The sequence below is a fragment of the Pipistrellus hanaki genome, assembly GCF_964339955.1.
Source record: "Pipistrellus hanaki genome assembly, chromosome: 4".
Classification (NCBI taxonomy): domain Eukaryota; kingdom Metazoa; phylum Chordata; class Mammalia; order Chiroptera; family Vespertilionidae; genus Pipistrellus; species Pipistrellus hanaki.
In genome coordinates this window covers 82,550,262-82,563,243 of record NC_140506.1, presented here as the reverse complement: position 1 = coordinate 82,563,243, position 12,982 = coordinate 82,550,262, and the positions used below count along the sequence as shown (strand labels likewise).

Here is a 12,982-nt window from a genome sequence, read left to right as displayed (position 1 = left end):
AATTAAGAGGCAGCATACGTGACATCCAGAATCTTCAAGGATAGCTCATACATAAAACTAGAGGTCCAATGCATGAAATCCATGCATGGGGCTTGGTCCTCACAGCAGGGGCAGCTTGCCTTGGCTCTCACAGCCCCACCTTCATCAGAAGGTCGTCCGGCCGTCTGGTCTAATTAGCATATTTTGCTTTTATTATTTTAGATGTTATCATATTTGTCCTAATAACTGGCCCAGGAAGGTATTAGGGAAAAACAGACAAGGAACAGAGGTGAATGATGGATAGAGATGACGGAAGCTGAAGGAAATCTTTTGAGGGCATTATGAGAGCCATCCGATCGAAGTTATATGTCTATGAAAAATAATGTCGATGGAGTTCTAGTCAAAATAGAACAGCATGTTCAATATTTAATGTACATCTTCCCACCTCAAACTTAAAGCAATGAAGGATAGCACATATAAAAGAAAACCGAAGGACAGATGAATAATGCTATGGACCAGAAACAAAATAGGAGGGCAGAGCAATGAGTGGGGTTACTTTGCTTCAGGGAGTTATGCTCTTATGGTAAGATATCGAGACTAAAAGCACTTTCTGTGAGAGGAGGAAATGAAGCCTGACCCCTGTTTGAAATAGAGGTGGCGGGAGTAACTGTTTATAGGAGGAGACTGAAGAAAACTGCTGTTGCCTGTGGCCCGATGCCTGGGGCCAGGGCAATGCTGTGCTGGTATGTTAAACAAGTATTTTGCACACATGCACATACACAAAAAAGACCTGCTTCGTAATGTTTCCTAATCTCCATGGCTTGAACACTCTTATCATAGCCATTTTCAAATGACCAACGTGATGTTATTGAACCAGAGCAGGAAGAGATGCCTCGAGCACCATGCTGTAGTGTTTCCCTATCCGGACACAAAGGCTGAAACCCTGAGAGCATGGATGTTAGTAAAGTATGGCAAGATAATTAGAAAATGCTAAGTTTTAAGTATTTATTACTTTTACTGTTTAATATAATTTACTTAATGGTGAGTTCGTATAATTTAAACAATGGCTGTTTAACACCCAGCTCACAGGATTCCTTAAAATTTAATCACTGATTTTTGTGAGTTGGTAGGAGCTTTCTCTAGCACACCACTGGGCTAGGGCTTACAGCAGCCCATGGTCTAGGAAGGAAGGAAGACACAGGCTCAAGTCTAGGAACTGAAACACATTTTCCCAATAAATCACTATATTATAAGGCCTGGTCCTGGATGGTGGCTGGGCTAAAAGTAAATGAAACCATAGTCAAGAGAGAAAGTAGGAGAAAAACAAAACAAAACAAAAATCTCTTACTCAAACTGAACCTGAAATGAAAAAATTCCACCACCTATGAAGAAATCTCATGCTAAGTAAGATGGTCTATGAACTCTTCAATTAGGAACACAAATTCCTTCCAGATTAAATCAATGATATAAAACTGCCTGGGAAATATTTTAAGTAAATGGGCCAATTTAAATAAAGGACTAATATCCATACTTGTTAAGAAGCAAAATAGGCATAAATTGAATGAGGATAGTTGATAATAAAAATTTAGAAATGGCGAACATTAAAGACATTACCATTAAAATTTAAAACAAAAGCAACTCTCAACAAGTGGCATACATTCTAGACTTGGCACTAATCAAAGATCTCATGTAGTATTAGTGAATTAAAAGGTAGAATTGAGGAACTGAACTGAAGACGACATGGAGACCCAGATATCAGTGATATGAACAAGCAGTTCAAAGAACCTGAAAGATCAATTAAGAGGTATCAATGGTTCTCAAAAGAAATTGAACAGGAGAAATGAGTAAATAGTAGTAAGACTAATTTGAATAAATATAGCCGAGAGTTTTTCATACCACAGTAAAATTGTAGAGCATGAAAGAGAAAAAAGCTTAAGATAACATGGCAAAATATTACAAAGGAATGATAATTAATAAGGGCATTGGAGCAATAACAGAATCAAGAAGTTATATCTTCAAAATATTGAGGGCAAATAACTACACACCTCAACTTTTATACCTCGCTAAACTATCATTCAAGTTTAAGGACAAAATAAATACATGTTTAGGCACATAAAGACTAAAAGTTTACCACTTCCAAACCTTCACTAAGAAGATATAAATAAATGGAAGGCAATACCCACTTGTGGAATGAAAGGATTAATATTGTTAAAATGTCTTTACTATTCTAAAGCAATATATAGATTCAATATAATCCCTATTAAAATACAAGTGGTATTCTTCTTCTAAGAATTAGAATAACTAATCCTAAAATTTATATGATACCATAACAGACCCTGAGTAGCCAAAGAAATTTTGAGAATGATCCAAGTGGGAAGTATGATGCTCATTGATATCAAACTAAACTATATCACTACAATAATCAGAACAGCATGATACTGGCATAAAAACAGATATATAGATCAATGGACTAGGAAAGAAAGCCTAGAAATAAATCCTTGCTTATATAAACAATTAATCTATGATAACAGAGGCAACGATATTCAATGGGGTAAAGACAGTCTCTTCATTAAGCAACTTTTGGAAAACTAGACAAATACATGCAAAAAAGAAACTAGATCACCTTCTTATACCATATAAAAAATAGACAGAAAATAAGTGAAGGACTTTAATGTAAGACCTGAACCGCTAAAACTCCTAGAAAAAAACATAGGCAGTAAACTCTCTGACATCATTCATAGCAACATTTTTTTATATGTCTCATCAAGCAAAGAAAACAAAAGATTAAATAAACAAAAAGGACTTCATCACACTACAATGTTTTTGCACAGTGAAGGAAACGAAAAAACAACTTACTGAATGGAACAACATATTTGTCAATGACACATCAGATAAGGGGTTAATATCCAAAATATACAAGGAACTCATATAACTTAACACTAAAAAAAAAATCCAATCCAAATAAAAAATGTAAAGTGTACCTCAATAGACATTTCTCCCAAGAGGACACACAGATGGCCAACAAATGAAAAGATGCTCAGCATCACTAATCATCAGGAAAATGCAAACTAAAACCACAAGGTATCATCTCACACCTTTCAGAATGGCTATCATCAATTAACCAACAAATAAGTGTTAGCATGATATAGAGAGGGAACCCTCATACCCTGTTGTGTGTGGGATTACAAATTGGTGCAACCACTGTAGAAAACAATATAGAGTTTCCTCAAAAAATTAAAAATAGAGTTGCTGTATGATCCATCAATTCCATTTCTGGGCATTTAGCCAAAAAGACAAAAACACCTATTCAAAAAGATATATGCATCCCTTAATTTATTACAGTATTACAAGTAATTGCCAAGATATGAAAGCAACCTACATGTCCATCAATAGATGAATGGATAAAGAAGATGTGGATAAAGAAGATGCAATTAAATATTATTCACATATATAAAAAGAATGAAATTTATCATTTGAGATAACATGGATGGACCCAGAGAGTATTATGCTAAGTGAAATAAGTCAAGCAGAGAGAGAAAGAGGGAGAGAGACAGACAGACAGACAGACACCACATGAAGGAATGGGAATACAAAAAAGAAGCATTTCATGTAAATATAATGAATTTGCTTTCATACAAAATTTTAAAAATTGGAAAAGAACATTATCAAGAAAATGAAAAGATAACCCATGGAAGAATCTAATATCCAGAAAATAAAAAAGAACTCTTCCAATTCAACAATAAAACATAACCAGAAAGGCTTGAGGCCACCATTTATGTGACAGAGAAAGCATAGGCTTCTAGAGGGGGATTAAATCTCGACATAAAGTATCCAGAAACCAGCTAAGATAGATCTCAAAATGATAACCTCCCCACCTTCTATGTGTTTTGCTTTAAGTATAGGCTTTAATAATGTGTTCAATTTCTTTTTACATTTAAAGAAACATAAAGATTATTTATAAAAGATTACAACTCTTTTAGGAATTATTTGATTTTGCACATTAAGAGGTCCATACATTTATTAGCTCTTTACAACCTTCAGTTCACAATCTATTGCAGTGCATAACAGAACATGCAACTACTTTTAAAATAAAACATAGCTTTGAACCGAGTAGGGAAGTAAATGGGATTTCTTACCCTGGTTTATCTTGAGGTGCTTTAAGTATGATGTCAGAAGCTTTTGTTAGGTCAACAAAAATGGAGAGCAAAAGAGAATGGAGACAATTGACATGGAGCTCGCATCTGCCATGGCCTAATCTACCTTTGATGGCTGGTGGGATAATGTTGGAAAAAAGTTTATGAAACCTCTGGACATATTTTGCTCCACTTTTCCCAGGATTAAGGATTCTGGGAGAACATTAAGAATGAGATTGCAGCCGAAACCGGTTTGGCTCAGTGGTAGAGCGTCAATCTGTGGACTGAAAGGTCCCAGGTTCGATTCCGGTCAAGGGCATGTACCTGAGTTGCGGGCACATCCCCAGTAGGGGGTGTGCAAGAGGCAGCTGGTTGATGTTTCTCTCTCATTGACGTTTCTATCTCTCTATATCTCTCCTTTCCTCTCTGTGAAAAATCAATAAAATATATTTTAAAAAAAAAAGAATGAGATTGCAATAGAAAATTGTCACTTTGAATCTTATTGATTATTCAGAAATTCAAGCTGATTTGTTTTTATAAGTAGGATTCTATTCACAATATACACTGAGTGGCCAGATTATTATGATCTCTGAATACATAATAATCTGGCCACTCAGTATATAGCCTATATAATAAAAGGCTAATATGCAAACTGTTACCTCGACCAGGAGACTGACCATCAGGCAGGCCGGCCAACCGCCCATGTCCCCTCCCCCTGGCCAGGCTGGCCAGACCCCACCCATGTACGAATTAATGCACTGGGCCTCTAATACACACACACACACACACTGAGTGGGCAAATTATTATGTATTCAGAGATCATAATAATCTGGTCACTCAGTGTAAATCTAATTCATTCTTCCTTTTAATAAAGGAATTTTATTTAGGCCTATGAAATTTCTTCATTACATTTAATAGTTGTCCTATCCCTTCCACCTCCAAAGCATTTTTTTCTTGTCATTGGGGCTGAAGAAAAAAAATTTTTTAATTACTTTTTTAATCTTTATTGTTGAAAATATTACACATGTCCCCCTCACCCCCATTGACCCCTTCTAGCCATCCCCCTGCCTTAACCACCCTATTATCTGTGTCCATGGGTTATGCATACATGCATACAAGTTCTTTGCTTGATCTCTTCCCACCTACCACCTTCCCTCTAGGATTGTACAGTCTTGTTTCATGTTGTTATGTCTCTGGATCTATTTTGTTCAACAGTTTATTTTGTTCATTAGACTCCACATGTGAGTGAGATCATGTAATATTTGTCTTTCTCTGACTGACTTATTTTGCTTAGCATAATGGAGATAAACATTTTCACACACACACACACACACACACACGCACACACACACACACTCCAAAATAACTAAACTGCTAGATGGGCAAATAATTTTAACAAACAGTTCTCCAAAGAAGGTATACAAATGACCAATAAGTGCATAAAAAGATGTTTAGCATCATCAACCATCAGGGAATGAAAATCAAAACCACTAGATATCACTTCACACCCACTAAAATGACTAAAATAAAAAAGATGGAAAATAATAAATGTTCGCAGGGACTTGAAGAAACTGGAACACTTATACAGTGCTGGTGGGAATATAAAATGATGCAGCAGTTCAGGAAAAACACTTTTGCAGTTCCTCAGTTAAACATATACCACATGACCCAGCAATTTACTCCTAGATATATAAGTCAAGAGAAATGAAAATGCCCATTATTGTCAAAAATTGTACATGAATATTCATAACAGTATTATTCACAATAGCCTAAAAGTGTAAACAAGCTAACTGATGAATGGATAAACAAAACGTGGTACAGCCATATAGTGGATTACTCAGTCATAGGAAGGAACCAAGTACTGACACATGCTACAACAGAAACATTATGCTCAGCAAAAGGAGTTAGATACAAAAGGCTACATACTGTATGACTCCATTTCTACAAAATGTCTAGAACAGGCAAATCCACAGAGAAAGGAAGATTATTGCTTGTCAGGGGCTGGGGAGAGAAAGGGAAGGTGACTGACTGCTCACAGGCACTGCATTTCCTTACGGAATGGTAAGATGTCTGCAATTAGACAGTGGATGGCTGCACAGCCTTGTGAACATATTAAAACCAGTGAATTTTATACTTTAAAGGAGTGAATTTTATGGTGTGTGAATTATATAGCTCAATTTAAAAAAGGCAGAAAAAAGGTAGGGGGAAGGTAGGAGGCTAGAATGATGTATATGGCAATAGATTAGAGTTGGACACATCAGAATGAACTCATATTTAGCTTAATATCAAAGCAAATGGTTACATACGGAAATATTTACAGATGTGTAAACACACAGGCTAGCATCCAGACACACATTTCCTTGCTCTGTTGGCGGGGAGTGCCTGAGAAGCAAGGCCACAGATTAGCAATGAGCACGCTATCCAGGGCTGGGTTCTCACACCATTCTCCAAGACAGATGACGGATCCATGGAGAAATGGCTGACTGGCGGGCTGGGCAGGAGGTTTACTAGCTGAGCCTGCGGGATCTTGCAGAGTCGGGGAAATAAGCAGTATAAAAATATCTAACTAATGTAAACGATTAAGTAAACAAATACACGTGGGAGACAGATGCAGATCTCCCCTACTGAAGAGTAACAACGAATTTATAGATGTTCTGCCCGAGGGTGGGGCATATTCCCCCGCCCTCAGTGTGAGGACTGTGCGTAGTGGCCGCCTTCTGAGAGTATGTTCCAGTGGAGACTGAACACCATCAGAAGTGATGATAAGTCATGCTGACAGATGTGTCCCTGATTCGACTGTGACTTTACCCATGTAGTCTTCCCCAAATTCATGACCCCAGCATGAGGAAAACGTCAGACAAATTCTATACGTGCTGACCAGTGCTTCTCAAAGCTGCCAAGGTCACTAAACACAAGGCAAGTCGGAGAAACGGCCACAGCCACGAGGAGACAGGCTGTGTGCGGTATGCCAGATGGGATCCTGGGCAGAGGGCATTAAGGAAAAATAAGGGAATCTGACAATGGACTCTATGTAATATCTATCTGCATAAGGTATTAACAGTATGGAAAGTGGGTATGGGGTATATGGGAATTCTCTTTACTGTATTTGGAATTTTTATTGTAAGTCTAAAATTGTTCCAAAATTTAAAATTTATTAAAACACACACACATATAATTTCCAAAAGGACAGAAATGGAATATGTCGCTTTTAATCAGCAAATGGGGGGGAGGGAGAAAGGAAACCAACCGAAGTATTTTAAAACGTTACTAACAGGATCGCTGGCTCTGGTGCAGAGGAACTGAACATGACTATGGTGAAGGAGGATGTGAGTCGGCAGCCACTCTGGAAAACCGCCTCGAAGGTTCTGAGAACTCGGAACATGCAACCCCCATATGACCCGGTGACAGAACTCTCAGATACGTGTCCAGACACACAGAAACTATGTCCACTCAAAAGTCTGTCCCTGGAGATTCATAGCAGCCATATGTGCACCAGCCAGAAAATACCCTGCATGTCCTCCAACGGGTGGATGGTTGAATTACCACATTCACACTAGGGAACACTACTCAGCGATACAAAAGGAAGGAACCACTGATACAACTACTTGAATGGCATCAGGGAAGCATGCTGATGAAAGAAAGCCAAAAAGATTTCATGCTGTGTGATTCCATTTGTATCACATTCTTGACATGACAAAACGATGGATATGGTTGTTGAGGTAGGAACAGAGATGGAAGGATTGGGTTGGGGTGGCTACAGGAGGGTAGCAGGAGGGACCTTTGTGGAGATGAAGAGTTTTGCATGTGACAATGATTCAAAAAAGCAGAGGAAATATGTTCAAGATGTTTACAGCTGCTGCGGCTGGTTAGTAGGATTCTTGGAGACTTTTGACAGCGCTCACACCATAGCTGCAAGCACGTGGCAGGAACCTGTCTGCCAGGTGAGATCCAGAACTAGGGGTGGGAAAGAAGGTGACCCAGGTTTCCCTGCAGCTGAGGGTGGGGAGACATCGCTATTTCCATGAACTATTATTAGATGCAAATAAATACAACACGTTTCAGAGGGTAATGAGATGCTCTCTTCTCACTTTATTGTGCTCTTGCCCCAACAGCACCATTTTTGCAGAAATGTATCCTTCAGAAATACCCAGTGAAGACTCCTCAGATGTAGAGGTGCGGGGTCTGTGGGCCGAAGTTACAGTACAGTGTCCACTGAGGCACTGTTTGTAATGCTCATGGAGAGGAGACTGGAGAAGTATGTATGTTCATAAAAGAGGCAGACTAACATACACTGACATTGAAAGGAACCAAATATTCAGTAGGAGTAGGAAGATGTAAATAAGTGTTGTATGATCCTGTTTTTGTAAAAATAAATAAATAAATAAAGATGGCGTATGTTTAAGAGGGAATGTGTTTGTAGCCACAACTGAATGGGAGAGAAATACACGCAACTCCTCATAGTGGTGATTTCAGATGAGAGTGTGTGGGGGGGATCAGGAGGGACAGCACTTTCTACATTTTCACTGCTGTAATGTTTGTCATGGTCAGGAACTGACCTGGTGATCATGAACAAAACACTAAGGTGAGATGAGCAGCTGAGAGGCAGCATGGCCGATGGACCAGGGAAAGATGACAGAAGCGCTGGAGAGGCCACCACTCCGAGCCCGAGCTGTGTGCCCAATGGGTCCTCGTTGCAGATGGAGACACGAGCGGCTCCTGACCACTCTGGCGGAGCGGCTGAGGCAATGACTGCCTCCTCCTCGGCCTTCCAGGCTTTCAGAGCCTGCGGCCAGCAGAGACCAAACGGGCATGTGCTATTAGTGCCGCCTCGAGGAGCTCCTAATGGCCGGTGGGAAAGCACTTAGCAGTACAATTCTGTTGTATGCTAAATTATGTTTATGAAATTTGGCTCTTTATGCCTAATTCATAGTTGCAAACTGTACTATTCTGGAAGGAATGTTTGGCAATTTTGAAAGTTGCTCCATTAGCTGTAATTAGCTGTAAAAACTCATTTACGTTCAAATTTCACGCCATATCAATCGGCATTTGTGGAGACAGGATCATTAATGGGGATTGTTTGAGGGGCGGGAAACTTTCAGAGCTGGGCTCCTCTGCAGTGTACGGCCCCATCCTCTTCCTGCTCCGGGCCCCTAGGGCTCACCATTTATTAAGGTCCCAAACCACAGAAAACATGAGAATTCTTACAGGAGCAAAAATGCCTGAAGGGGCCTAGGAAAGAAGCTGAAAGAGGGGTCAGTGAGCAGAGCCACTGTGTCCAGACCCTTCTCCCACCCACACGCCCAATACCAGGGACTGGACACTGGGAGTCCTAAACAAGGACCGATGCAACTGTGATGAGTGAACAGAGGGAAGGTCAGGCAGGATTCCAAACCCCACAGGGCCTTGCAGACTGTTCTGTTCTTTGGAACCTCTGGCAGCTTCCTGAAGCTTGTGAGCCCCGATTTCCTCATCTGTAAGATGAATAATGACACCCGTCTCATGGGTGGCAGGTTTGGAGGAGAGTTTGGGTGTCGCCCTCACCACCCGCCACCCCTGACCCTCCAATGCAGGGCCAGCTGCTCACCGCTGGAGTGGGACAGACTCCACATGCTGGTGCTACAACGTGCTGGCTCCGTGACATGCAGGCTGTTGTCTGAGTTCGGGTCCTGCCCCTTTTACACCGGCAGGCCACAGGGACTTGTAAGAAGTTTTACCAATCTTGGCTTTCTATTAGCTTTTGATAGGAAAGCAATGATTCACGACTCAGTGGAGGCAGAGAATGTATTAATAAGTCATGGTTTCCCTCACGGGGGATTGATTTTAGCCGTGTTTTCCAGAGTTGTGCAGAATTTCCATTCAGCTGTCCATCAGTCATCTGGCCAACATGCCTCTGTGAGTCCTTAATTGAGTGTTACGTATAGGCTGTTTGTGAATTATGGACTGCGGCACGGAGATGGCAAGCACCTTCTCAGATGACCACTAGATGAATTCCTGGTAAAGGCAGCCTCTGAATCAACTGAGGACAACTTCTGTGGCATTAGCTTCATGTTTATTTCTCCACGATATCAAGTCATAAAGATGCTATAAAAGCTTTTTTAAGCTATCTTGATTCAAATTCATTTCAAATCAATCAGAAGATTAGGATGCAATTTAATATTCTAACTAGAGGCATAGTGCATGAAATTTGTGCATGGGGGTGTCCCCTCAGCCCAGCCTACACCTTCTTCAATCTGGGACCCCTCTGGGGATGTCCGACTGCCGGTTTAGACCCAATCCTAAACTGGCAGTCAGACATCCCTCTCACAATATGGGACTACTGGCTCCTAACTGCTCACCTGCCTGCCTGAATCCACGTAACAGGCCCCCCCCCCCCCCCCCGCCGCTGGCCTGGTCACCCCCAAATGTCCCCCCACCCTGCTGGCCTGGTCACTCCTTACTGCACCCCCTGCTGACGTGGTCGCCCCCATCCCCCCCAACCTGGTCACCCTTCACTGCCCCCCCTCTGCTGGCCTAGTTGCCCTCACTGACATCCCCCACAACACACCAATCTGGTCACCCCAACTGCCCCCCCTGCAGGCCTGGTAGCCACATGCAGGCTGCTGCTCAGTTGTTTGGTTGCCCCTCACTAACCCCCCTGCTGGCCTGGTCACCCCACACAGCCTTTCAGTCATCCATTCAGTTGTTTGGGATGCGATGGTCGCTTAGCCTTTTATATATATAGATATTGGAATCTGCCTTGAATCAATCAGGAAATCGGGATCTATTGTACCTCAGGACAATTTTGATAGTAAAAGCTGCCTTCTTAAGGCCTTTGTGTGACTTAGGCCTGGACAGCTTCTACCTTCTTCCTGCCTGGGTATGCATTTGTGAAAATCCCATGTACCTTTCCATCACCGTGAAAACTCTTGTTGTAAATCATTAGTCACCCAAATTCATTGTGTCTCAGTGGTAAGGAATAAAAAGTGACTCATAAAAAAATTCTGCCACACAGGAGCAGGTGCAATAACCCTTTCTGCAGAGAGGAATCTTCCTCAGCAGGCAGCCAGGAGGCCGAGGACAAAAGGGAGCAAAAGGTCAGCCCACAGACCATATACTATATAATTCCATTTATATGAAATGTCCAGAATAGCCACATCTATGGAGACAGAAAGATTTCTAGGGCAGAGAGAGGGAGGGGGTTGGGAAGGAAATGGGAGAGTGACTGCTAAAGGGACAGGCTTTCTTTATAGGGTCATGAAAATGTTCTCAAATTGACTGTAGTGATGGATGCACAGCTCTGGAAATATTCTGAAAACTGCTGAATTGTACACTTTAAGTGACTTGTATGGTACGTACTGGTAAGGCATGTCAATAAAGCTGTTATGGGGGGAGTGGAAAGCAAAAAAAGGGAATAATGACCATAATAGTAAAAGCTATCATTTGTTGAAGATCTACGAGCCAGGAACCATAAAGAAGCCTAATGACATGTACTATTTTAAATTTTTCATCATTCCTACCGATTACTGTACATGGGGGCAGGGGATCCTGTGCGGTAGGCTCTGTGCTTTGGAGCTCTGAGGAGAGGCTGCAGTCCAGCCCAGCTGAGCACATCTTTGCCTAGTTTTGGTCCTTCCTTGCCGTGTCCTACAGCCTTACATCCCTGCTCCCTAGAGGCCCCTTAGGTCCTCCAAGCCCCTGCCTGGGCTCTGCTCCCAGGGGTCCTGACCCCAGGTACTCTGGAACTCCCGCGGCCTCGGTTACCCTATTTGTGGGGCAGAGGCAACCCAGGGCTCCTGGCCCGACTCCTCCTGCTGCCCACCCACTTTAAAAAGAACAGGCTTTCTATAAGAGCTTCCTCTTGCTCTTTTCTGTGGTTTTTACATTTTCTTTCCACTATTTATCTTTACTGCTTTTCTGCCTTCAAACGTAGAACAAGCTGCAGGAGAGTAGCTAAACTAACTAGAGTGAGGAAGATGGCCAGGAACTGATAGGGAATGAATGCCCCAAAAATCATGTGAATAAAGTGCAAAAAAAGATACAGTGGCCTTCCTAATGTGTAAGAAAAAAAGGGAAAATAGGAAAACACACATACAATGCATGCAACTGACCTTAGATCAGAAAATATATATATATATATATTGCAATATCTTTCACAAAATAAGTAAATAAGTAAATAAAGCAACTGGGGTAAAATGGCAGATAAATCTGAGGCATAGAGACAGGTATTCTTTTTACTTGTAGCTTTTCTGTAAGCTTAATAATATTCCTGAATAAAAAGTTAAAAGAAAAAAAGCAATGACTGCTTGTTAAAAAGTAAAATCAAATGTAAAAACACAGAGCACTCAACAAAGGAGGGTGAGAGACATCTCTTCCCATTTTAGCAGTTCAATGTGTATTGCCCAGATAATTTTAATGTCTCTATGAATAATACAGATATTAGATATGTCTATAGAAATACACATAATTTCACAAAAATGAGGTATGTTATCTATGGATTCCTTTATTCTCCCTACACTGCATGATCTAACTGTTCCATTCAGGACATTCAGCTCTATCTCACAGCTACCCTGTTCAATCCTGAAAACTATTTCCGATATGTAAAATCTACGCTGGCAGATGGCCATTCTCTATTTTACACTGGGAGGTCAGGTGGGTTTGGAGATTTTCAGCCTTCAGACTGCGCAGGTGGACGGGGCACTCTTCTGAGAAAGCCCTGAAGTCTGGGGCAGGGACGGCTCCGGGGAGGAGGCCAGGTCTAGGGGAGGAGCCATCTGTTCCATTAGCTGCCGGATCATCAGCACGAGAAGAGACTCGGGTTATGGAGCAGCTGAGTCGAGCAGCCCTGCCTCTGTGTGACTGACCTGGGGGAGGGTGCGCTATCCCTTAGGGAG

General features: G+C 41.4%; 1 protein-coding gene across 2 annotated transcripts in view; it reads right to left on the bottom strand.

The window, feature by feature from the left end:
* Nucleotides 1-12,982, bottom strand: part of CPPED1 (calcineurin like phosphoesterase domain containing 1) — a 175,085-nt gene that overhangs the window by 72,835 nt on the left and 89,268 nt on the right. The gene's annotated exons all lie outside the window — the stretch shown is intronic.